Genomic DNA, 27,599 nt, shown 5'->3' on the forward strand with positions numbered 1-27,599 from the left:
AAAACAAAAATCCTTCAAAAGTTTCTATTGTGATAAGAAAACCCAAGTGAGTTACTAAACAAAAAGTAAGGTTATTTTCGGAATCAAAATGATCTTCAACTAGAGACTGTTTAAAATGCACTTTAAAATGAGACAGAATTTGAAGAAACTAAAAATGAGGCTAAAAATAGGCATCCTCATTGTATAGTAAATTCTACATCATTATTGTAGACAACAGATAATTTCTGAGTGACACAGTACGTCATTTTATGAATATACCACACTTTGTTTTTCCATTCTTCTATTGATATTTGTGTCATTCTTTCTTTTTGTTTGAGACAGAGTCTTGCTCTGTCGCTCAGGCTAGAGTGCAGTGGTGCGATCTCGGCTCACTGCAACCTCCACCTTCTCAATTCAAGCAATTCTCTCACCTCAGCCTCCTGAGTAGTTGGATTATAGGTGCGCACTACCATGGCCTGCTAATTTTTGTGTTTTTAGTAGAGATGGGGTTTCACCATGTTGGTCAGGCTAGTCTCGAACTCCTGACCTCAAGTGATCTGCCCACCTCAGCCTCTCAAAGTGCTGGGATTACAGGCATGAGCCACTGAGCCCAGATCATTTTTAGTTGTTTGTTATTATAATGAGAAGGCTGCTATAAACGTTGCTTTGCAAGTATTTTTGTGAACATTTCATTTCTCTTGGGTGAATGCCTAGCAGAATTGTTGTGTCACAGGGCACACATGTGTTTAACTTTATAAGAAATTGCCGGCTGGCTGCAGTGGCCCACGCCTGTAATCCCAGCACATTGGGAGGCTGAGGCGGGCGGATCACGAGTTCAGGAGATCAAGACCATCCTGGCTAACATGGTGAAACCCCGTCTCTACTCAAAATACAGAAAAATTAGCCGGGTGTGGTGGCGGGCGCCTGTAGTCCCAGCTACTTGGGAGGCTGAGGCAGGAGAATGGCATGAACCTGGGAGGTGGAGCTTGCAGTGAGCCGAGATCGCGCCACTGAACTCCAGCCTGGGCGACAGAGCGAGACTCTGTCTCAAAAAAAAAAAAAAAGTAATTGCCAAATGGTTCTCCAAAGAGAACCATGGAATGGTTATACTGTTTTAATACTTCATCAGCAGTTTATGAGATCAGTTGCTCCACATCCTTGCCACTACCTGAGTTGTTAGTCCCTTTGATTTTAGTCATTCTAGTGAGTATAAAGTGGCATCTTAGAGTAGTTGTAACTTATGTTTTCCAGATGATTAAATATATTGCACACTTACTTTTTTTGGTGAATATCTTTGACAAAGGCAAATTTACAGATCGATAGTAAATATCTTAGCAAAAGATTGTGTGTTTTATTACTACTTATGGATCCAGATTTATTCTCATTTGTAAGAGCAGAGATGGATCTTATAATTAAAAATAAAATGAAATAATTATTCCAAATAGAAGATTTCTTAGAACTTTCATATAGTGATAATTCATGTTGATTTTTTGGAGTAAATATTTGCTATTGGTTAATATTGGTGGGAACTTTGATAAGTTGAATTTCTTTTGATTCAAAAGAAAGACTTCAGGCTGTGTTTTGTAGAGCGCTATGGTTTTTTCATTTTTTTTCTATTACAAAATTAAAAAATAAAGATGAAATCTCGCTATGTTGTCTAGGCTCGTCTTGAACTCCTCACCTCAAGCAGTTCTCCCACCTCAGCCTCCCAGAGTGCTGGGATTACAGGTGTGAGCCACTGCACCCAGCCTAGAGGTACTTTCTGAATTTGATTCACTGATTGAATCACTGATTCAAGAATGTTAAAATAGTGTGATCTGGTTAGGAAACTATTCTACATTTGGGCCACTTGTGAGAACTGATAGGCTAGTAAAGTATCAGATAATAATGATAATATTAATACTAGCAGCAGCCAATGCTACATTCCAAGAAGCATTCTAAGTGCTTTACATGCACTAACTAATTTAATCCTCATAACTCCTGTGAAGGCAGCACTATTATAATCTTTATGTTACTAGTAGGGAATCTGAGGTAGAGAAGCTAAGTGATTTGCCCAGTATCATAGAGTAAGTGGTAGAACTGGGATTCAAACCTAGATAGTTTGGCTCCAGAGCTCATACTCTTAACTTTCAGTGCTAAATGGATTAAATAAATATAGTCAATTTTACATTTGTTGTTGAGCATATCATTGTGTGGTAGTAGTGGCCCAAGTTTAAATTGGGATTTCTTTCTTTCTTTTTTTTTTTTTTTTTTTTTGAGACAGAGTTTCCCTATGTCGCCCAGGCTGGAGTGCAGTGGCGCAATCTTGGCTCACTGTGACCTCCGCCTCCCAGGTTCTAAGCGATTCTCCTGCCTCAGCCTCTGGAGTAGCTAGGATTACAGGAGTGCACCACCACACCTGGCTAATTTTGTATTTTTAGTAGAGACGGGGTTTCACCATGTTGGTTGGCTAGGATGGTCTCAAACTTCTGATCTCAGGTGACCCATCGGCCTCGGCCTCCCAAAGTGCTGGGATTATAGGCGTGGACCACCGCGCCTGGCCTAAATCGAGATTTCTAAGTTTGCAAATAGGCTGTCAGTTTCTTTCTCTTTACTACCTATACTCCTGTCATATATTTCAGGGGTGATTTATCAAAGGAGATTTTTATCTGAATTAACAGATGATGGACAAACTTAGTAACCTTAAATTGCTTTTCTAGAGAAGATAAGTCACTTCTCTCTGTACTTTGAGTCTTAGAATAGGAGCAACTACTTTCTGACAGTTTTCAGCACTGTTTAACTGGTCTTTGTGAGACTCTGCAAATGTAATGTTTAAAATTAACATTCCCTGGAAACTGAGTGAAAAAGGAAGTTGATGAAAATTGTTGGACCTAATAATTGGGCCTACTATAGCACTACTACTTTTTTTTTGTTTTTTTTTTGAGGTGGAGTCTGGCTCTGTCACCCAGGCTAGAGTTCAGTGGCGTGGTCTTGGCTCACTGCAACCTCTGTCTCCCGGGTTCAAGCGATTCTCCTGCTTCAGCCTCCCAAGTAGCTGGGACTATAGGCATGCACCACCATGCGTGGCTAATTTTTGTATTTTCAGTAGAGATGGGGTTTTGCCATGTTGGCCAGACTGGTCTTGAACTCCTGACCTCAAGTGATCTGCCTGCCTTGGCCTCCCAAAGTGCTGGCTTGCTGCAATCTTGGCTCACTGCAACCTCTGCCTCCCGGGTTCAAGCAATTCTCCTGCCTCAGCCTCCCAAGTAGCTGGGACTACAGGCATGTGCCATCATGCCCGGCTAATTTTTTTGTATTTTTAGTAGAGATGGGGTTTTGCCATGTTGGCCGGGCTGGTCTTGAACTCCTGACATCAGGTGATCCTCCTGCCTCAGCCTCCCAAAGTGCTGGGATTACAGGTGTGAACCACCATGCCCGGTCAAAAATTCTCTTCTTTCTTTCTGAGTTCCCTGCATACTGAGACCATAGAATTATTCTTCATCATTAGTTTGGGTTTAGATAAGATTAATCTTCCAGGAGAGGGCTAGAGTTTTTGGCCAATTTCCTTGAAAGAGGGTCTAGGCATCACAGGAAATGATAGTACTGATTGGCCATGTCCTTCACCATACCTTTTGTGTCTCCTCCACTTCTGATTTGGTGTCATTATTCCTGTCATGGCTGACTTAAGGAGTGAATGAGAAGCTCTTTATGTGTGTATTGAATGTTAATAAACATGATATATGAGTTTAATTCTTATCCTGCCTGCATGATTTGGCTAAATGTCTTCTCTGTGTCTTTGTTTCTCTTTTTATAAAGTGATAGTATTTGACTGGATGATCTTTAAAGTTTTTTTAATGCTGAAATATTCTAAAAATTATAGTGAATAATGAGTATGTTATTTTTTAAATATACAAAATAAATAGGACCAACACCATTTATTGAATAGCATTCATTCCTCTCACTTCAGTGAGGATCTTAAGTTAGTATCTTATCTCTATATACATGTGAGCCTGTTTTCGTGCTATTTGTTTATCCCTGTGTCAATATTACACTGTCTTATTTACCGTAGCTTTATAAGAAGTGTGGATATCTAGTGTGGTGAAGCCTCATCCTCCCCAAACTTTGTTACTCTGTAAAATTATCTTGATTATTCTTTCAAATCTCTCCTAACCTTTAAAATTCTGTGATTTTTGTATATAATACTATAGTACTGCTTATACTCTTTGGAGATTTGATTGGTAATCAATACATTCTTATGGAATGAATAGAATTAAAACAGTTATACTCTATAAGGGCTTATGAATAACAAAGTGTTACAAGTTAATTATTAGTAAAAGTATGCCTGGACTTTTGAGAGTGCTGCTAAAATACCTGAATTTTTTTTTTTTTTTTTTTTTTGAGACAGAGTCTCGCTGTCACCCAGGCTGGAGTGCAGTGGCATGATCTTGGCTCACTGCAGGCTCCGCCCCCTGGGGTTCACGCCATTCTCCTGCTTCAGCCTCCCGAGTAGCTGGGACTACAGGCGCCCGCCACCTCGCCCAGCTAATTTTTTGTATTTTTAGTAGAGACGGGGTTTCACTGTGTTCACCAGGATGGTCTCGATCTCCTGACCTCGTGATCCGCCTGCCTCGGCCTCCCAAAGTTCTGGGATTACAGGCGTGAGCCACCGTGCCCGGCCAATACCTGAATTTTTTTTTTTTTGGAAAGTGTTTAATTAAATTACTTTGCAATTTGGGCAGGGTGTAGTACTGAATATTTTGGAGTCTACCACTCTCTGCCCCTTCTCCTTATTTCTTACTCCCTTTGGGTAAAGATTTTAGAAAGAGTAAGTATATTTAATATTTTTGTTTAGACAGGTAGTTTAAAACTGCCTTAAAAGTCATGATAAACATGATAAATTCCACATGAAATTTTCTTTTCTTTTTTTTTTTTTTTGAGATGGAGTCTTGCTCTGTCGCTCAGGCTGGAGTGCAGTGGCGTGATCTCAGCTCACTACTACCTCTGCCTCCTGGGTTCAAGTAATTCTCCTGCCTCAGCCTCCCGAGTAGCTGGGATTACATGCACATGCCACCATGCCTGGCTAATTTTTGTATTTTTTTAGTAGAGACAGGGTTTCACCATGTTGGCCAGGCTGATCTAAAACTCCTGACCTCAAGTGATCCACCTTCCTTGGCCTCCCAAAGTGCTGAGATTACAGGCATGAGCCACCATGCCAACATGGCCAACGTGGCAAAACCCTGTCTCTACTAAAAATACAAAAATTAGCCAGGTGTGGTGGCACATGCCTGTAATCCCAGCTACTAGGGAGGCTGAAGCATGAGAGTTGCTTGAACCCGGGAGGCAGAGGTTGCAGTGAGCCAAGATCGCGCCACTGCCCTCCAACCTGTGTGACAGTGAGACTCTGTCTCAAAAAAAAAAAAAAAAAGCCACGTGCGGTGGCTCATGCCTGTAATCCCAGCACTTTGGAAGGCCAGGGCGGGCGGATCATGAGGTCAGGAGCTCGGGACCAGCCTGACCAACATGGTGAAACCCCATCTCTACTAAAAATACAAAAATTAGCTGGACGTGGTGGTGCACTCCCATAATCCCAGTGATTTGGAGGCTGATGTGGGAGGGTTGCTTGAGCCTGGAGGCAGAGGTTGCAGTGAGCCAAGATTGCGCTACTGTACTCCAGCTTAGGTGACAGACTGAGACTCTGTCTCAAAGAACAAAATTCAAAAAAAAAATTTTTTTTTTTTTGAGATGGAGTCTGGCTCTGTTGTCCAGGCTGGAGTGCAGTGGCACAGTCTCGGCTCACTGCAAGCTCCGCCTCCCTGGTTCACGCCGTTCTCCTGCCTCAGCCTTCCGAGTAGCTGGGACTACAGGCACCCACCACCACGCTTGGCTAATTTTTTGTATTTTTTTTTTTTTTTAGTAGAGATGGGGTTTCACCATGTTAGCCAGGATGGTCTTGATCTCCTGACCTCGTGATCCGCCCGCCTCAGCCTCCCAAAGTGCTGGGATTACAGGCTTGAGCCACTGCGCCTGGCCCAAAAACCTTTTTTTGTTTGTTTTGAGACAGGGTCTCTCACCTTGTCACCCAGACTAGAGTGCAGTGGCATAATCATGGCTCACTGCAGCCTTGACCTCCTAGGCTCAAGCGATCCTTCCATCTCAGCCTCCTGTGTGGCTGGGACTGCAGGCATGTACCACCACACCTGGCTAATTAAAAAAACCTTTTTTATAGAAATGACATCTCACTATGTTACCCAGGCTGGTCTCAGAACTCCTGGGCTCAAGCCATCTTCCTGCCTTGGCCTCCCAAAGTGCTGGGATTACAGGTGTGAGCTACTGCCCCTGGCCCCAAAACTCTTATTCATTGTTGGTATAGCCTCTTTGGAAAACAATTTGGCAGGTTGTCATATATAATTAAATGTACACTTACCAGAATGGTCCACAGTTTCACTCCTGGGTATTTATTCAAGTAAAATGAAAACACAGTCACATAAAAACCTATATGCAAATGCAGTATAGGTTGATGCAAAAGTAATTGCGGTTTTTGCCATTTTACTGCCTTTTCTTTTTTGAGACAGAGTCTTGCTTTATGGCCCAGGCTGGAGTGCAGTGGTGCAATCTCAGCCCATTACAACCTCTGCCTCCCAGGTTTTCAAGCAATTCTTTTGCCTCAGCCTCTCGAGTAGCTGGGATTACAGGCATGTGCCACCACACTCAGCTAATTTTTGTATTTTTAGTAGAGACAGGGTTTCACCATGTTGGCCAGGCTGGTCTGAAACTCCTGGCCTCAAGTGATCTGCCCGCCTCAGCCTCCCAAAGTGCTGGGATTACAGGTGTGAGCCACGGCACACAGCTTTAATGCCATTTTAATGGCAAAAACAACTACTTTTGCACCAAACTCATAATTGCCAAAAACTGGGAATAATGCACATGCACTTCAACTGGTAAATTGATAAAGGATGGCACATCTATACAATGGCATGTGATTTGGCAATGCATTCACTAACATTGTACAATATCAAATGCATTATGTTAAATGAAGGAAGTCAGACTTAAAAGGCCATATACTGTGTGATTTCATTTTTGTGGTATTTTGGAACAGGCAAAACTATAGGGAAAGAAAATTTATTTTTTTTTTTGAGATGGAGTCTTGCTCTGTCACCCAGGCTGGAGTGCAGTGGCGTGATCTCTGCTCACTGCAAACTCCGCCTCCCGGGTTCACACCATTCTCCTGCCTCAGCCTCCCGAGCAGCTGGGACTACAGGCGCCAGCCACCATGCCTGGCTAATTTTTTTGTATTTTTAGTAGAGACGGGGTTTCACCATGTTAGCCAGGATGGTCTCGATCTCCTGACCTCATGATCCGCCCGCCTGGGCCTCCCAGAGTCCTGGGATTACAGGCATGAGCCACCATGCCCGGCCCTTAGGGAAAGAAAATTGACCAGGGGTTGCAAGGGATTGGAAGAGAGTTTGACTACTGAGGGCATGAGGGAATTTTTTTGGGTGTTCTGTGTATCTTTTGTATCTGTTCTATATCTTGATTGTGGTGGTGGTTACATAGTTATGTGTTTTTCAAACTCAGGAGAGTATATATAAATTATACCTCTCCAATTAAAGTTCTAGCATATATTACCATATTAAAAATTATTGTGGAAATATCTCAGAAAATGTTTTATTTTGTTTTTATTTTAATGTTGTAGAGACAGGGTCTCACTTTGTCTCCCAGGCTGGAGTGCAGTGGTGTGATCATAGCTCACTGCAGCCTTGAACTCCTGAGCTCAAGTGATCTCCTGCCACAGCCTCCTGAGTAGCTGGGACTCAGGCATGCACCACCATACCTGGCTAATTTTTTATTTTTTTTTTAGAGGCAGAGTCTTGGTATGTTGCCCAGGCTGGTCGAACTCCTGGCTTCAAGAGATCCCCTGACCTCTGCCTTCTAAAGCGCTGGGATTACAGGCACGAGGCACTGTGCCTAGCCATGTTTTGTTTTTAGATTCTGCTTATGTGACTTTGGGAGGAGAGAAATTGGTGGACGGCACTGGTAGAGTTTTTTGAAGGTGTTGAAAACACTGTAAATGCTGAATATGTTTACACTTAGCAAACATTCCTGTCATACCTTTAATAGAATTTTATGATGTCAGAATTAGAAGAGCCCAAGAGACCTCATAAAGTGTTCTTTTTTTAAACAGATAAAGGACCCGAAGCCTAGGTAGGTTAGCTAAAGCTAGGTAGTAGCAGACATAGATCTAGGATTTAAGTGATGGATTACTAATTTGACTCATATTTTACTAAAACATAGTTTTTATTTCAAGTTATTCTCTTGAGACTATTTTTAATTCCTTTTCAAAACTTTTCAATTGTGTCATCTTAAAACTGGAAACCACTCCCTTCCTAGTGGTAGGAAAAGTCCTGTGTCTGGTTGATAATAGGAAGGCTAAATATGAGAGATTCCAATAACACTTAAAGTTTGCTTAGGCCCACTCAACAAAGTTAGTTATAAAGACACTTTTCTTTAACTGGTAAATCTAGATGCTTATTTTTGTACTTTTCAAGGGCTATCAGTTAGGAATAGGTTTTTGTAACTTTACCGCATTAAAAAATAACATTTTCAGATGATCATGATTGTTGGTTTGTTGGGAAAGTAGAAAAGGTTTAAGCGTGTTAGGTTCTTTCTGGTTACCTTAACTGCTTGAGGGTTTATCTTATAAATACCGAGGCATGTGAGAGAGCACCAGAAGCAGTCTTAATAGATACATATTCAGGAAATGGAGATTGGAATGTTATTCAAGACATAACAGCAGCTTTAGTTGTCTTCTATTCTTGAGAACTGGCTTTCACTGTCTGTCCTGTGTTTTCTCTTTCTTGTACAGTAGTTTTGATTGCCTCTAGACCCCAATTCTAGAACAAAGTTTAGAGTTCCTGCTCCTTAGAGATACTGTTGATATTGTGGATATTGCAGATCCAGTCACAGAGCTAGCAGGTGGCTTAGTCTCTTTCTTGTTTTTTGTTTTTTGTTTTTTTTTTTTTAGACAGAGTCTCACTCTGTTGCCCAAGCTGGAGTACAGTGATGCGATCTTGGCTCACTGCAAGCTCTGCCTCCGAGGTTCAAGCGATTCTTCTGCCTCAGCCTCCTGAGTAGCAGGGATTACAGGTGTGCGTGACCATGCCTGGCTAATTTTTGTATTTTTACAAAATTTCACCATGTTGGCCAGGCTGGTCTCTGATCTCAGGTGGTCCATCTGCCTGTGCCTCCCGAAGTGCTGAGATTACAGGCGTGAGCCACCCACCAGGCCTCTTTCTTGTTTTTGAAGCTGTGTCTAGGTCATGCAACTTAAGAGTTATTTCCTGTAAGCAATAGCTCCAGGCAGAGTTGGCCAGTTGCTTTCAGCCTTCTTTATAAGTAAGGGAACCCTACCCCCACCCTAGCTCTGGCAGACTCTGTCTTGTCTTTTTTTTTTTTTTTAAATGTAGGAGTCTCATTCTGTTGCCCAGACTGGACTGTGGTACAGTGGTACAGTCATGACTCACTGCAGCCCGGACCAGCACTGGAGGACTCAAGTGATCCTCCACCTCAGCCTCCTAAGTAGCTGGGACTTATAGGCATGTGCCACCATGCCTGGCTAATTTTTTGTTGTTGTTTTGAGATGGAGTCTCACTCTGTCCCCCAGGCTGGAGTGCAGTGGCACGATCTTGGCTCACTGCAACCTCCGCCTCCCAGGTTCAAGCAATTCTCCTGTCTCAGCCTCCTGAGTAGCTGGGACTACAGGTGCCCGCCACCACGCCTGGCTATTTTTGTATTTTTAGTGGAGACAGGGTTTCACCATATTGGTCAGGCAGGTCTCGAACTTCTGACCTCAGGTTATCCGCCGGCCTCAGCCTCCCAAAGTGCTTCGTTTGCAGTCTGAGCCACCGTGCCCAGCCCTGGCTAATTTTTAAATTTTTTGTAGAGATGGATCCTCTATGTGTTGCCCAAGCTGGTCTCAAACTCCTGGGCTCAAGTGACCTCCTGCCTCGGCCTCCCAAATTGCTGAGATTACAAGTGTGAGCCCCTGTGCCAGGCCAGGTTTGCCTGTTCCCCAAGGAAGCCAAACTCCCAGCTGCCACTGCCTGCTTCTGAGCCAGGAGCCCAGTAGGCCTCTGGCTTCAGAGGCCTTACTGCTTTGCATTTGTATTACTTATCAATGCCTGGAAGGTATTTACATTATTTTTTGAGCCAGCTATGCATTATTTATTTATATATTTGATACACACACACACACACATATATATATATATATATATAGTTATTTGGGTGAATTTACTGTACCATCTTGGCCTGAAGCCAAGATTTCAAATCTTGCCTTCTTTCAAAGCCACATTTTCTCATCTTTAAAATTAGAGGCTGGGCACGGTGGCTCATGCCTGTAATCCCAGCACTTTTGGAGGCCGAGGTGGGTGGATCACCTGAGATCAAGAGTTTGAGACTAGCCTGGAGAACATGTTGAAACATCATATCTACTAAAAATACAAAAAATTAGCTGGGCTTGGTGGCGCGTGCCTGTAGTCCCACCTATTCCGGAGGCTGAGGCAGGAGAATTGCTTGAACCTGGGAGGCGGAGGTTGCAGTGAGCCAAGATTGCATCACTGCACTCCAGCCTGGGTGACAGAGTGAGACTCTGTCTCAAAAAAAAAAAAAAAAAAAAAGTAAATAAAATTAGAATTATAGCCCCTATCTCTTAGTGTTTCTTTGTGCTGATGAAATGAGATTATACACACTTATACACATTTATATGTAAATTCTTAGAACAGTGCCTTGAATATAGTAGGTGCTGTATATATAGTAGTTATTATATTTTCAAGTGAGTCCTATAATTCCTTGTTGGTATTTAGACAGTTATATAGTAACCCTGAAATACTTGTCAATCGATATTCAGAATATCTGTAAGTCTGGGAATGACGGCACGTTTTGGGGCACTTGGGTGAGACATTTAAATTTAATTTTAGGCCAGGTGCAGTGGCTCACATTTGTAATCTCAACACTTTGGGAGGCTAAGGCAGGAGGATTGCTTGAGGCCAGGAGTTCAAAACCAGCCTGGGCAACATAGCGAGACCCCTATTTCTATTTGTTAAAAAAAGCTTAAAAATTATATTAAATTTATTATTTTTTATTTATTTATGTATTTATTTATTTATTTATTTTGAGATGGAGTCTTGCTCTGTCACCCAGGCTGGAGTGCAGTGGCGCAATCTCGGCTCACTGCAAGCTCTGCCTCCCAGGTTCACACCATTCTCCTGCCTCAGCCTCTCTGAGTAGCTGGGACTACAGGCGCCCGCCACCACGCCCGGCTAATTTTTTTTTGTATTTTTAGTAGGGACGGGGTTTCACCGTGGTCTCGATCTCCTGACCTTGTGATCCGCCCGCCTCAGCCTCCCAAAGTGCTGGGATTACAAGCGTGAGCCAACGCGCCTGGCCAAAAATTATATTAAATTTAATCTTAATCTATATCCTAGGTACCTTGAACTGAAGGTTTTTCATGATGAATTGCAATTTTTTTCAATATAACAGAGTGCTTTATTCTTTGTATTTACAGTTGCTTTCCAGAAGTATTCATGTAATTGATATTCCTTTAAGCTCTATTGCATGTACGTTCTATTAGCTATGAATCAAAGAGGTCAGTTTAACCTGTGTAGATGTCATAGAGACACCATAGAAGTTGGAATGGAGTGAATTTTAAGTCAGGAAAAGGGGTGTAACAATGTGTATGAGGGAGAAAATAAAGTGGTGCTTGGGGTAGAGATGTTGTCTTAGACAACCATAGTTCTGACTGAGGTAAAGATCCTTTAGGGAAAAGAAGAACAAGAAAGAGGGATAAAATATTATAGGACAAACTTCCAGCCTCTGTTTTAGGTTATGACTTATATATTTGCATATTGCAACTCCTAAAGCCGTCGTTCTAGTCAGTTAAACTTGAACCATGAATCCAGAAGCATACATTATTATTTTTTCTTTAGAAATCAGAATGGTCAGTTAAATTAGTTTTTCTTCTTGGATTTGGGGCTTGAATTAGTGGAGAGATGAGTGTGGTAGACCATTGTCTGCTATTCTTTTTTAGGAAAACCTGAGTATATCATTCTGCCCTTTAGAGACGTGCTCATGAAGATTATGCTTGTTGGTAAATGATCCTACTTCCTTATTTCTTCAGCTGAAATAATACGACATGCCACTTCCTTTTTTCCTCTTACATCAAGCCCTGAGTATGCCTTTGTTTTTATTTTTGTCTTATATTGTAAACTACTATGTGCATATAGGTGTTTGGAACCATGAGAGTGTTTTATCAAGAAAGAAGCATGGCACTGAGAGGATTGATAGCGACTTCATTAGAAGCACTTTAGTTAAGGCAAGATTTTATAAAGTTCTTAATGGTTATACATTTGTCCCCAAATGGAAAGGTTTTTAAAAAGATTATGTTAATTTGTTGTCAGAATCAATGATGGGATTTGGAAATCTTTGATTAAGTAGAAAACATATTAGGATTCTGACCCAGAGCCTTTCAGGTATTAGGAAGAAATTAAACACTGCTTGTCATAGTGGCTCCTAAAATTTTATGTCTTTCTTTTTAAATGTTTCTTCTTTTTTATTTTTCAATCTAGGACAAGACTGCCAATATTTAAAAATTTCTCATATTCAGAAATAAGTGAGATTCTATATATATAGAGAGAGTAATTGTGGTTTTTGCAATTACTTTTAATGGCAAAAACCATGATTACTTTTGCACCAGCCTACAGTACAAGTATTAATACAACAGTCTGTCATGTATCAAAATAGATCGAGTCTTTTTTTCTTTCTTTTTTTTTTTGGAGACAGGGTCTCACTCTGTCACCCATGCTGGAGTCCAATGGCGCAATCTCAGCTCACTGCAACCTCCGCTCCTCGGGTTCAAGCGATTCTCCTGCCTCAGCCTCCCAAGTACCTGGAATTACAGGCATGCACCACCATGCCTGGCTAATTTTTTTGAGACAGAATCTTGCTCTGACGCCCAGGCTGGAGTGCAGTGGCACGATCTCTGCTCACTGCAACCTGTGCCTCCTGGGTTCAAGCCATTCTCCTGCCTTAGCCTCCCAAGTAGCTTGGATTACAGGCGTGCACCACCATGCCTGGCTAATTTTTTTTTTTTTTCTTTTTTGAGACAGAATCTTGCCCTGATGCTCAGGCTGGAGTGCAGTGGTGTGATTTTGGCTCACTGCAACCTCTACCTCCTGGGTTCAAGTCATTCTCCTGCCTCAGCCTCCCAAGAGCTGGGATTATAGGCGCCAGCCACCACGCCCGGCTGATTTTTTGTATTTTTTAGTAGAGATGGGCTTTCGCCATGTTGGTGCCAGGCTGGTTTAGAACTGCTGACCTCAGGTGATCTGCCTGCCTCGGCCTCCCAAAGTGCTGGAATTACAGGTGTGAGCCACTGTGCCCAGCCTGTTTTGTTTTTTTTTTTTTGGTAGAGACGGGGTTTCATCATGTTGGCCAGGCCGGTCTCGAACTCCTGACCTCAGGTGATCCACCCACCTTGACCTGCTAAAGTGCTGGGATTACAGGTGTGAGCCACCACACCCGGCCAATCAAGAGTCTTTATATTGATCTTGTGCCATGAATACTCCTTTTTATCTGTATTGCCATACTGGATATTTGTAAAGCAGTTTAATTTGGTGGAAGGAACACAGGATTTGAAATCAGAGGGCTTGAAATCTTGTCTCTGTCACTTACTAGCTTTGTGACTGACCTTTTTGAGATTGTTCACCTTATAAGTAATATGAAAAGAATAATGACATCTGTCTTATGATATCTGTCAGTTATAAGGATTAAATTTAAACAAAAACACTTTGTGTAAACTATAACATCTGGGAATGTAACAGTTTTTTTTTTTTTTTTTTGAGACAAGATCTCTTCCTCCTGATATGGTTGGGTTGTTTGTCCCTTCCACATCTCACGCTGAAATGTGATTCCCAGGTTGGAGATGGGGTCGGGGGGTGATTGAATCCTGGGAGCAGATCCCTCATGAATGATTTACCATTATCTCCTTGGTGATAAATGAGTCTTGCTCAGTGAGTTTACGTGAGATGTGGTTGTTTGAAAGAGTGTGGCACCTCCCCACCCCCTTTCCCCTGCTCTTGCCATGTGATCTGCCTGCTCCCACTTGGCCTTCCACTATGATTGTAAGCTTCCTGAGGCCCTCACTAGAAGCCAAGCAAATGTTGGTGCCATGCTTGTATATCCTGCAGAACCGTGAGCCACTTAAACCTCTTTTCCTTATAAATTTCCTAGTTTCAGTTTCCTTTATAGTAACACAAACAAATAGACCTTCTTTACCAGAGTTAGAAATTGGTTAGGCTTTTTATCCTATTCAACTCATGGTGTCATGAAAACAAGGGCAATTTGGAGGCCATATTGAGCTCTCTCCTTGCTTGAAGGCTCTGGTTCTTCACAAGGATAGTACTGCTACTATGACGTGTTTGGATCTTTAAGGATGCACTTTTGGTTGCCACAATGATTAGAGGAGGAGGAGTCCAGTTTTGACATTCAATGAACAGGAGCCAGGAATGCCAGACATCCCAGAAGGTATGAGACAGTTCTGCATAACTTTATTTCCCCAAACCTTCTTGTAGGCGAAAAACCTGTTTATGCTTATCTTTTTTTTTTTTTTGACAAAGTACTCTCTCTGTCATCCAGGCTGGAGTGTAGTGATGCAATCTCGGCTCACTGCAACCTCCACCTCCCAGGTTCAAGCGATTCTCTTGCCTCAGCCTCCCAAGTAGCTGGGATTGACTACAGTCACCCGTCACCATGCCTGGCTAATCTTTTGTATTTTTAGTAGAGGCAGGGTTTCACCATGTTGGCCAGGCTGGGCTCAAACTCCTGACCTGAAATGATCCACCCACCTCGGCCTCCCAAAGTGCTGGGATTACAGGTGTGAGCCACTGTACCCGGCCTATACTTATGTTATTCTAATTCTGTTTTACATTTAGACATAAAGGGTTTGTTTTTTTTAAACATAGTTTTAATAGACACTGAATTTTCCAGGAATGTAACTACTGAGTATTAACCTGGGGCAAATTGTACTTTGTTTTGTTCAGAACTTTACCAAGAGTTGTTCACTGTTTTAGAAAATCCTATTACTAATGGCATTGCCCCTTATGGTATTTGATTTTCCTATTCAGCTTATTTGTCTCAGTCTACATTTGTAGCTGTCACATTCATGGTGATTCTGTGTATAGGTGCAAGTGTCTATTTCTGTAACAATATGAATTTTAGGATGGTTATACCTGAGCATTTGTATATTAAAATATTTTATTAAAAATTACTTTTCTGGCCAGGCACAGTGGCTCATGCTTGTAATTTCAGCACTTTGGGAGGCTGAGGCAGGTGGACCACCTGAGGCTTCAAGACCAGCCTGGGCAACATGGTGAAACCCCGTCTCTACTAAAAATACAAAAATTAGCTGGGCGCAGTGGTGCATGCCTGTAATCCCAGATACTCGGGAGGCTGAGGCAGGAGAATGGCTTGAGTTCGGGAGGTGGAGGTTGCAGTGGACCGAGATTGCACCATTGCACTCCAGCCTGGGTGACAGCAAGGCTGTGTCTCAAAAAAAAAAAACCAAAAAACCTTTCCTTTTCTTTCTCTTGTATTACTTTAGGCAGTATATTAATTTTCAAAAACTGAGAACAGATAGGGTACCTATTTGCAATTTATTTCAGGTTTATGCACTGTTGTGCATTTCTCAGATACTTGTATTAATTTTATGACTATGGCACAATTTGTCTTTTTTCTAAAGATAGATTTTTTTTCCCCATTTTGTTGCTCTTACAAAAATATTCTTGCTTATGTCTTCAGGTACACATGTGTTAATACAAAAGTTTCTCTACAATAATGATTTTATTTTATTGTATTTTTTCTTGAGACAGGGTCTGGCTCTGTTGCTCGGGCTGGAGTGCAGCCATTTTCATGGTGATTCTGTGTATAGGTGCAAGTGTCTATTTCCATAATAATATGGTGCAATCTCAGCTCACTGCAACCTCTATCTCCCAGATTCAAGCAATTCTGATGCCTCAGCCTCCCAAGTAGCCAGGATTACAGACATGTGCCATGACACCTGGCTAATTTCTGTATATTTCATAGAGACAAGGTTTTGCCACGTCAACCAAGCTAGTCTCAAACTTCTGGACTCAAGCAATCCGCCTGTGTTGGCCTCCCAAAGTGCTGGGATTACAGGTGTGAGCCACTGTGCCTGGCCTAACAATGAATTTTTAAAACATTTTTGGTGGCAATTTCCCCACCTACACACACCTATACACACACATGCACACATAGACAGTTGAAAAAAAAATGTGAATCAATAGTCACCCTTATACATGTGATACACTCATCTTTTCCAATGTGTTTTTCTCTAAGTGCTGATTGTGACCATATAAATGATTTCCCGATTCATTTTCACAGTTGAAGATAGCTCTCTTGGTTTCCTTTGGAGCGTGAGTCTGTTGACCTGGCTCTCCTTTGCTTATAGATTGTGTCAGATAACAACGTGTCTTGCAGTGAGTGCCTGGCTAAGCAGGAACACTGCTCTCATACCTGGAAACATCTGGGTCTTGAGTGCAATAAGGTTTCAGCTAGGGCTGGGTGCCGTGGCTCACACCTGTAATCCCAGCACTTTGGGAGGCCAAGGTGGGTGGATCACCTGAGGTCAGGAAGACCAGCTTGGCCAACATGGCGAAACCCCATCTCTACTAAAAGTACAAAAATTAGCTGGGCATGATGGCATGTGCCTGTAGTCCCAGCTACTCGGTAGGCTGAGGCAGGAGAATCATTTGAACCTGGGAGGCAGAGGTTGCAATGAGCCAAGATGGCACTACTGCACTCCATCCTGGGCGACAGGGCAAGACTGTCTCAAAAAAAATAGTTTCAGCTTGGACTAAGTTTGGATTCATCCCTTAAGTACTCCCATTCCTTGGTGGAGTAAATTCTATACGTGTGCCCCAACTACATATTTTGGGTTATGCCAGAGTTACCCCATTGTCTGAGGATGTTAAGGCACAGGATGGGATTGGGTGGGACTTTCTATTCTTGGGTGGGACTCTGTTTACTTTGATGTCAGACTTAGCTCCCTCTTTCACTTATTTTGACCATAAACTGCATATTCATTAAGGCTCAAATTTCAATAGTTTATTCTTCAGTTTTCTGGGGACTTTCTAATATGAGTATTCAGTTATATCTCTTGAGGTTTTCCTTATTTATTTATTTATTTATTTATTTATTTATTTATTTATTTATTTAGTAATGGAGTCTTGCTCTGTCGCCCAGGCTGGAGTGCAGTGGCGCAATCTCAGCTCACTGCAAGCTCCGCCTCCCGGGTTCATGCCATTCTCCTGCCTCAGCCTCCTGGTAGCTGGGACTACAGGCGCCCGCCACCACACCCAGCTAGTTTTTTGTATTTTTAGTAGAGACGGAGTTTTACCATGTTAGCCAGGATGGTCTCAATCTCCTGATCTTGTGATCTGCCCGCCTCGGCCTCCCAAAGTGCTGGGATTACAGGCGTGAGCCACTGCACCCAGCCCTCTTGAGATTTTCATTCCTTTTCTTCCTTCTACTAGATTGAAATTTTTGCCAAAGAGAAGATAATTTACGTAGGAATTTATTTTTTATTTGTTTTTCTTTTTTTTATAAACCTGACATTATGAACATATTTAACTTTAATCTTATGTCATCGAAAATTTATGCAAAGAAGCTCCAAGTTTTAATTTTGATTCAGGGTTTAATTATTAGAATATGGATACAAATTGTAACTTCTGTAATTATGCTTTGAACTACAAGGGTGAATCTTTGGTCCTATTCTTGATGACTTGTATAGGGGTGCTGAATAATGAGAAAGCAAAGGAAGAAGAGTCACCATAGGACTCAAAAATAATAAACACAGTGTTCATTCCGGTCTAGAAGTTGTGATATGGTTTGCTTTGCTTTTCTTCCTTATTGTGGTAAAATATACATTAAAGTTACTTTTTTTTTTTTTTTGGAGACAGAGTTTTGCTCTTGTTGTCCAGGCTGGAGTGCAATGGCGCAATTTTGGCTCACCGCAACCTCCACGTCCCGGGTTCAAGCAATTCTCCTGTCTCAGCCTCCTGACTAGCTGGGATTACAGGCATGTGCCACCATGTCTGGCTAATTTTATAGTTTTAGTAGAGACGGGGTTTCTCCATGTTGGTCAGGCTGGTCTTGAACTCCCGACCTCAGATGATCTACCTGCCTGTGCCTCCCAAAGCACTGGGATTACAGGTGTGAGCCACCATGCCTGGCCAAAGTTACTGTTTTTAACTGTTTTTAAATGTACAGTTCAGTGGCATTCAGTATGTTGACATTATTGTGCAACCATCACCACTGTACATCCCAGAACTTTTCTATTTTACAAACTGAAACTCCGTGCCCATTAAACAACAATTTCCTATACCCCACTCCTCTCCAGTCCACAGAACCACCATTCTCCTTTTCGTCTCTATGATTTTGACTATTCTGGTTATCTTATATACATGGAATCATACAATATTTGTTTATTTTTTGTGTCTGGCTTATTTCACTTAGCACAATTTTCAAGATTCATCTTTGTGGCAGCAAGTGTCAATTTCATTATTTTTAAAGGCTGAATATTCCATTTTATGTATAGACTTTTTTTTTTTTTTTTTTTTTTTTTTGAGACAGAGTCTTGCCCTGTCACCCAGGCTGGAGTGCAGTGGCATGATCTCAGCTCACTGTGACCTCCGCCTCCTGGGTTCAAGCGATTCTCCTGCCTCAGCCTCCTGAGTAGCTGGGATTACAGACGCATGCCACCGTGCCTGGCTAATTTTTGTACTTTTAGTAGAGACGGTGTTTCACCATGTTGGTCAGGCTGGTCTCGAACTCCTGACCTCGTGATCTGCCCACGTCGTCCTTCCAAAGTGCTGGGATTACAGGCGTGAGCCACCGCCCCCGGCCTAGACTACGTTTTGTTTAGCCATTCATCCATCAGTGGACACTTAGGTTGTTTCCATCTTTTGGCTACTGTGAATAATGTTGCCTTGAATATTGGTGTACAAATATCTGTTTGAGTCTCTGCTTTCAGTTATTTTGGGTATATACCTAGAAATGGAATGGCTAGAATATATGGTGATTCTGTGTTTAATTTGAGTAACCACCATATGCTTTACTGTTTTTTGTTTTTGTTTTTGTTTTTTTTACATTATAGATGTATTTTTAATCAATACATACTTTTTTTTTTTTTGAGAGAGTCTCACTTTGTCACCCAGGCTGGAGTGCAGTGGCTCGACCTTGGCTCACAGTGAAACGGGAGAGTTTCCTGACCCCCTTCTGGGACTTGTGATAGCAGTGTGGCTCAGCTGCCCCTCACTCAAACCCCTTACAGGAGGGGGAACATGCAGACGGGCGGGTGCAGGAGCCAGGGAGAGTGCTTTTGGGCTCCACCCCGTGGTAGTGTCTAGGGGTGTGTTACAATTAATGCTCTTTTAGCAGTTGCCATCTACAGATGGCTAAGTGTGTAAGTCAGAGTGAAGCCTTTTACACTCTGCCCTCTTATTACCTGAGTCCTTGTCTGGCATCCAGGAAGGATAAGGTCACACATGGACTTGAGGGTGGTGAATGCAGAGGTTTTATTGAGTGGTGGAAGTGGCTCTCAGCAGGATGATGGGGAGCTGGAAAGATGATCTTTGCCTGGAATTCGGCCATCCTGTGACCCATCTCCTCTCCAACCATCCCCAGCCAAACTCCTCTCAATGTTCAGATGCTCCTTCTCTTCTCCTCTGCCATGCCATTCTGCTGCTCTTCTGCTCTTCTGCTTGTGGAGCCTGGGGGTTGAGGTTTCTATGGGTACAGGATAAGGGGGCGTGGTAGGCCCAAAGGCAACATTTAGGCACAAAAACAGGAATGCTTGTTCTCATTTAGGGCCAGCCTTTGCTGGAGAACCACCCTCTTCTACCCTGTATTTCCCTGCCTCCTGTCTGTATTAACTGCAACCTCTGCCTCCCAGGTTCAAGCGATTCTCATGCCTCAGCCCCCCAAGTAGCTGGGATTTACAGGCACGTGCCACCACACCTGGCTAATTTTTGTATTTTTAGTAGATAAGGGGTTTTGCCACATTGGCCAAGCTGGTCTCGTACTCCTGGCCTCATGTGATCCTCCCTCCTTGGCCTCCCAAAGTGATGGGATTACAGTCTGAGTCACTGCCCCCAGCCTATACATACATATTTGCACACTCATTTATTTTGGATAAATTTTCTAGAAGTGGAGCTGTTGGGTCAAAGGATGGGCATAATTTTGAAATGTGATTATTTTCTAAAGAGCTTTTATACTGGTATGCCATTGTTGGATAAAGCCCTGATAGTAGTGAATAGGAGTGCCCCCCCACAACCTTTAAACTTATTCTAACTGGCATAGTGATTCTAGTAAAAAATAAAAAAAATTAAAAAGAAAAAGTAAGAGTATTTACTGTGGTTTTTCCAACGAACATAATTTTTTTCCTTAAGCATATTTTGTATGGAGAATGTGTCAAATTTCATTGTTTTGCAGGTCTCAATAAAGCTTGTATGTTGTGCTTAAGTTGCTCTTCTCTGATCTGTTCCTCTAGTGGCAGATAACTGGAATGTAAACAATCTGGTTCATTTATCTTCATGGAATTAACAAAAGACTTTTAATCTAGGAAGTGGCATAAAATGACACAGTGGATATTAAATGTTTATCTATAGGGGAAAATTTGGCAAGCCAGATCTTGGAACCAGCAGCCTTTAGTTGAGTTCTATGAATTCACTGTGAAGTGCCAGCATTTCCAATTGTTTATAGAAATCTAGATTTTTTTTCTTTCTTTTGTGGTACTGTTTTAGAAATAATCTGTTTTCCTATTTCCTCTTTATTATAAAACATAGCCTGCTCTAATTCTAAAGTATTGCGTAATTACTACTAACATCCATTTATCATGGCTTCTTGACTAGCATCGTTGGAATATTGGTTTTCTTGAAAATAGTTACAAGAGGCTGGACGTGGTGGCTCACGCCTGTAATTCCAGCACTTTGGGAGGCTGAGGTGGGCAGATCACTTGAGGCAGGGAGTTTGAGACCAGCCTGGCCAACATGGTGAAACCCTGTCTCTACTAAAAATACAAAAATTAGCTGAGCGTGGTGGCTCATGCCTGTAATCCCAGCTGCTTGGGAGGCTGAGGCAGGAGAATTGCTTGAAGCTGGGAGGTGGAGGTTGCAGTGAGCCAAGACCATCTCAAAAAAAAAAAAAAAAAAAAAAGAGAAAAAATAGTTGCAAGACAGTAAGGAGAAATAGTTTATTGTGCTGGTATGGAGGCAGAAAGATGTGGAGTGTAATCATAGAAAAATGTGAAATGTTACTTTAGTTATTTTGGCTATATCATTGTTCATTTTGGTCAAATAACATGTAAGGTGTTTTCACTAGTAACAGTGTTGTTTCTTGAATATCTGAAAAGCCTTTACAAGACCTATTGTTATTTCTCTGTGTTTTGTTGGTATTTAGCTCTCCTTTTAACACAATTGTTAAAACTGAAAGCAGAACATGAGAAGCACTACAGTCTTGTTAAAGAATCAGACCAATGATTCAGACGAAATGAAGTGAAACACATTGTTGGCTAAAAATAGCATTTTGCAAATTACATCTGAAGTTGGTTTGTTAGAGCATCTATTGGTAATGAAATTCAGCTGTCCTTATTCTGTGTTTTGTGTGTATTTTTAAAACATCATTATTAGCTGGGCACAGTAGCTCACACCTGTATCCCAGCACTTTGGGAGGCCGAGGCAGGCGGATCACGAGGTCAGGAGATCGAGACCATCCTGTCTAACATAGTGAAACCCTGTCTCTACTAAAAATACAAAAAAATTAGCTGGGCGTGGTGGTGGGCGCCTGTAGTCCCAGCTACACGGGAGGCTGAGGCAGGAGAATAGCGTGAACCCGGGAGGCAGAGCTTGCAGTGAGCTGAGATCACGCCACTGCACTCCAGCCTGGGTGACAGAGCGAGACTCAGTCTCAAAAAAAAAACCCACCCCTCTGCCCGCCCCCCAAAAAAACCATCATTATCTGGGGGCCAGGCACGATGGTTCATGCCTATAATCCCAGCAAATTGGGAGGCTGAGAAGGGCAGATCGCTTTGAGCTCAGGAGTTCAAGACTAGCCTGGGCATCATGGTGAAACCCCCATCTCTATGAAAAATTAGCCGGGTGTTGCTGGCTTGCACCTGTACTCCCAGCTACTCAGGTGGCCAAGGCTGCAGAATCGCTTGAGCCAGGAAGTGGAGGTTGCAGTGAGCCATGATCACACCACTGCATTCCAGCCAGAGCGACAGAGTGAGACCCTGTCTCAAAACAAACACCCCTGCAACATTATCTGAAAGTAGATGGCCATGCAAAATGAGTTTCTCTTGGTTTTTAACTAATTTTTCCTTTAAGACCATATAAGCCTTTCCTATATTCGCTGAAAACTTAAGGCTGTGATACTTGGAATTAAGAGTAAATGAAGACTGGGTGTGGTGGCTCATGCCTGTAATCCCAGCACTTCAGGAGGCTGAGGTGGGCAATCACTTGAGGTCAGGAGTTCGAGACCAGCCTGGCCAACATGGTGAAACCCCCGTCTCTACTAAAAATACAAAAATATTAGCCGAGTGTGATGGCATGTGCCTGTAGTCTCAGCTACTCAGGAGGCTGAGGCATGAGAATCCCTTGAACCTGAGAGGTGGAGGTTGTAGTGAGCTGAGAACGTGCCACTGCACTCCAGCCTGGGTGACAGAGTGAGACTCTGTATAAAAAAAAAAGAAAAAAAAATTGAGATAATTAAATTTAAAACGGTAAAATTCAGGTGTGACTACTTAATATTATAATACTGCATTGGTTTGTGGGCTTTTGAAGGCAGGAACTGTATCATTGTGTTTAGCATACATAATAAAAGAACTCTTTGTTTTGTTTGTTTGTTTTTATTTTGTTTGTTTTGACTTGGAGTCTTGCTCTGTCACCCAGGCTAGAGTGTGGAGTGCAGTGGCATGGTCTGGGCAGTGGCGCAGTCTCGGCTCACTGCAACCTCCACCTCCTGGGTTCAAGCGATTATTGTGCCACAGCCTTCCGAGTAGCTGGGACTACAGACGCGCACCACTAGGCCCAGCTAAGTTTTGTATTTTTGGTAGAGACGAGGTCTTACCATGTTGGCCAGGCTGGCCTCGAACTCCTGACCTCAGGTGATCCACCCATCTCGGCCTCCCAAAGTGCTGAGATTACAAGCGTGAGCCACCATGCCTGGCCTCATTTTTTAGAAAAAGAATCAAATCATTAGAAGCAAATGTTCCCAGTTCTAGTAAAATCTGATTTTTAAATACAAAATTATTTAATTAAAAAATAGGCACAGTGGCTCACACCTGTAATCCCAGCACATTGGGAGGCCGAGGCGGGTGGATCACGAGGTCAGGAGTTAAAGACCAGCCTGGCCAACATGGTGAAACCCTGTCTCTACTAAAAATACAAAAATTAGCTGGGCGTGGTGTTCTGTGCCTGTAGTCCCAGCTACTTGGGAGGCTGAGGCAGGAGAATTGCTTTAACCCGGGGGAGGCAGAGGTTGCAGTGAGCCGAGATCACGCCCGTGCACTCCAGCCTGGGTGACAGAGCGAGACTCTGTCTCAAAAAATAATAATAATAAATAATAAAAATTAAAATAATAAAAAATAAAAAATAGGCTCTGGAGTCAGACAACCTGTTTTATTTTACTACTCTTTTAAAAACCCTATACCCACTATTTCATATTTTTGTGATCTTGGAAATTATTTGTGCCTCAGTTTTCCTAGTTATAAAATGAGAATATTTAACAGTTGCTTTTGGCTGGGCACAGTGGCTCATGCCTGTAATGCCAAGGTGGGAAGACACTTGAGGCCTGGAGTTTGAAACCAATGTGGGCAACATGACAAGACCTTGCTTATACAAAAAATAAGAAGAATTGGCCAGACATGGTGGCACATGTCTGTAGTCCCAGCTACTTGAAAGGCTGAGAGGCAGAAGGATCACTTGAGCTTGGGAGGTTCAGGCTGCAGTGAGCTGTGATCATCACAGCTCTCCAGGCAACAGAGCAAGACCCCCCATCTCTCTCTTATTTTTTTTTCTTCTTGTGAGACGGAGTTTCGCTCTTGTTGCCCAGGCTGGAGTGCAATGGTGTGATCTCAGCTCACTGCAACCTCCACCTCCCCGGGTTCAAGCCATTCTCCTGCCTCAGCCTCCCGAGTAGCTGGGATTACAGGCATGTGCCACCATGCCCAGTTAATTTTGTATTTTTAGTAGGGACAGGGTTTCTCTATGTTGGTCAGGCTGGTTTCAAACTCCCGACCTCATGTGATCCGCCTGCCTCAGCCTCCCAAAGTGCTGGGATTACAAGTGTGAGCCACCGTGCCCAGCCAAGACCCCTCATCTCTTAAAAAAATAGTCAATTTCATGAGAGTTATTGAGGATTAAATGGGATAATCCATAGGAGGTGCTTAGAAGAGCTTTTGGCAAATAATCAGTCCCCATTAAATGTTAGCTGCCCAGCTGGGCATGGTGGTGTATGCCTGTAAACAGCAGTTTGAGAGGCCAAGGTGGGAGGATTACTTAAGCCCAGGAGTTTTTTCAGCCTGTGTGAGACTGTCTTTACAAAAAAATTTTTTAAAAATTAGCTGGGCATGGTGGCATGCACTTGTAGTCCTAGCTACTTGGGAGGCTGAGGTGGGAGGATCACTTGAGCCCAGGAGTTTGAGGCTGCAGTGAGGCATGATTGTACCACTGCACTCTAGCCTGGGCAGTAGATCAAGACCCTGTCTCTAAAATAAAAAAAAAAAAAAAAAAAAATTAACTGCTGCTTGTCTTCTTATTCAGGAACAGCACTATTCTGTTGCATTGTTTGGTGAATTTATTTTGCTTCTAAAACATGCAAGTATATTCAGATTGCAATGTGACAGATGTGGGCACAAAATACACATTTAAAATTAGTTTTGGATTAAAGTTCTAAGAATTTTTACTTCTAGCTACTACAACTTTAATTTCTGTAAAAATAGATTAGCCATTTACCAATTTATTCAGTTTTTTTTCTAATAAACTTTATTGATACCTGCTATTTATTAGGCATTGTACTAGATGCTAGGAATATAAAGTGGAGTAAACTTAGTTATGACCTTCAGCTGCTTAGAAGCTAGTGAAGAAAAGCACTACTGAGTTTTACAGTGTTTTAAACAAATACATATTTACAATTTTGTAAATAACTTTTTGTACCATGTCATTATTAAAATGATTTTTTTTTCGTCTCCTGGAAGGTGTGTGAGCTGAACATTTTCACCTTTTGGATTGGCCTCTTATAGCATCTTATCTGTTTACCACAATTCTGTGGTATCTGTAATCATTATTGTTTTGCAGATAAACTGAGGTTTAAAGAGGCTATAATTAACTCATCCTACAACTACAAAACTCACTTTAAAAGCTTACTAAGTTGTAAAGCTCAATTCATTCAGCCTGCACAACATAGTGAGACCTCATCTGTACCCACCCCCACCCCCACCCTCTACCTCCACCAAAAAATTAGCCGGTCATGGTGGCACATGCCTGTAGTCCCAGCTACTCAGGAGGCGGAGGTGAGAGGATCGCTTGAGCCTGGCAGGTTGAGGCTGCAGTGAGCCGAGATCACGCCACTGCACTCCAGGCTGGCAGACAGAGCGAGACCCAGTCTCCGAAATACAAAAAATCCATTCTATCATTCTTCCTCCCATATATTATAAGATTCATAACCTATATTAGAAGACTTAACCCATTTATGTTGTATTTGAGATATATGTGTCTATTTCCCTATTAAAATTGGGAGCTTTTCAGAGGAGTGACTAATCTTATGTTTTGGGTAGCCCAGCAACAAGTAGACTACTTGTTACATATTGGATACCTAATAAATATTAGTTGAATAGTGAGTATGTAGGATGTTAGAAGTATAAGGAATTTTAGAGTTCATGTAAATCGTACAGACACTAGAATTTCTAAAAAGAATTTATAGATTGCTTACATAGAATTATAGCTCTTTATTTTGGCAATGGAGAACTTAAACAACAACTGCTACCATCTACTGCTACTTTTACATAATCTCATAAAAGAAGCCATTTTGACACCAAAAATGTAGGAAGGACAGTTTCATAGTAAGCATAATTGGTAACTTTATACATAGTTTTAGTCATGGCTGGCATCTGTTCAAGAATTAGATTTGAACCACTGTTTAATTCAACCTTCCCCTTTTAGAGATGATAAAATCTAGCCCATAGAGACGTATCAAAGTTCTTACAGCAAGGGAGAATGATCGCTGAGTTTGGAACCCAGGTCTTCTGACTCCTAGCCCAAAATTTTGATCTGGTTCCCTCAATCTTCATCACATGATCAGACTTATGCACAGAGAATTTGTGACTTAACTGAGATCGTATAGCTCTTAAGAATGTAAGGCTGGAACTTGAACCCATATTATCCACCTCAGTTTTTAAAATTGTTATTATTTTTGCCCTGTTTCAAGAATTGCCCAGGCCAACTCTATTTTTAGTGAAACCTGTGCATTCATTTCTGTGTATCGTAACCAGCTCCATCAGTCCTTACTCAACTATAGAAGTGAAATTTTAAGTGATTGAAAGGAGGTATGTATATTTAGGATTTTCTTTCCTTGAAAATTTCAGATTTGAGGCTTAAGCAACTTCTTCCGGGGAAGAGTGCCAGTGCAGCTGCTGTTACAATTCAAGATCTTGATTTATATCCATAGACTGGAATATTGGTGGGCCAGCAATCCTCAGACACCTCACTTAGGACAGGTAAGTGAAAGAGATACTTAAGGATAAGCAAAGTGGATTGAAAGCTAACAGTCTTTCTTCCGGTTTGTAGTTAAGATGCAAACATTTTATTGTCTTTACAAATACAACCCTTTGTCCTGGTAAAATCACTTGGAATCTTAGGTGAGTAGGGTGAAACATTTCCTTAATTGTAAAATGTGTGTCAAAATGTTTTATAATGGTAAAACTTAGAATAATTAAAATTGTTTTTCTTTTTGTCTGTTTTCCAGATTGTAATTATGAGCTTGTGTTGCAGTTATCTATTACTGTGTAACAAAGTACCTCAAACTTAGTGGCTTAAAACAACCGTCATTTATTTTGTTCATATATTTGCAATTTGAGCAAGGCTTGATTGGTAGGGATGCTTGTCTCTGTTAACATACAGCATGAGGTGGGGTGGCTGGAAGGGTTGGAGTGGCTCAGTGGCTGGGAACTGGGATCCTTTGAAGGCAGGCTTGCTCACTCACATATCTGGTGGTTAAAGCTGGCTGTTGGCTGGGACCTCAGCCTGGGCTGTTGGCAAGAACACCTTCATGTGACTTCTCCTTGTGGCTGCTTGGCTTCTTCACAGCATGGTGCCTGGGTTCCGAGAGAGAGAGCATCCCAAGAGAGGAAGGCAAAGGTGCATGGCATATTTGACTTGGTTTTGGAAGTCACATAGTGTTACTTTGCTCTGTCCTATTGGTTGATATAGTTGTAAAGGTCCTCCCAAGTTTCAAGGAAGCTGTGGACATAGATCCCACCACTTGAAAGGGTCAACATCACATTGTAAGAAGAG

The 27,599-nt window shown here is 42.1% G+C and overlaps 1 protein-coding gene across 15 annotated transcripts in view; it reads left to right on the top strand.

The window, feature by feature from the left end:
• Nucleotides 1–27,599, top strand: part of NUMB (NUMB endocytic adaptor protein) — a 202,294-nt gene that overhangs the window by 23,151 nt on the left and 151,544 nt on the right. For 5 of the 15 annotated variants that reach the window (XM_032134911.2, XM_032134917.2, XM_032134912.2 and 2 more), the window contains exon 2: nucleotides 26,672–26,803. The gene's annotated coding sequence lies outside the window, so the exon portion shown is untranslated. Of the gene's footprint in view, nucleotides 1–12,085; nucleotides 12,104–14,406; nucleotides 14,539–26,671; nucleotides 26,804–27,599 lie in introns of those variants that run through there. The other 10 variants (XM_058429686.1, XM_058429692.1, XM_058429689.1 and 7 more) reach the window with 7 other exon arrangements.

The sequence above is a fragment of the Hylobates moloch genome, unplaced genomic scaffold (genome assembly GCF_009828535.3).
Source record: "Hylobates moloch isolate HMO894 unplaced genomic scaffold, HMol_V3 SCAFFOLD_16, whole genome shotgun sequence".
NCBI lineage: Eukaryota > Metazoa > Chordata > Mammalia > Primates > Hylobatidae > Hylobates > Hylobates moloch.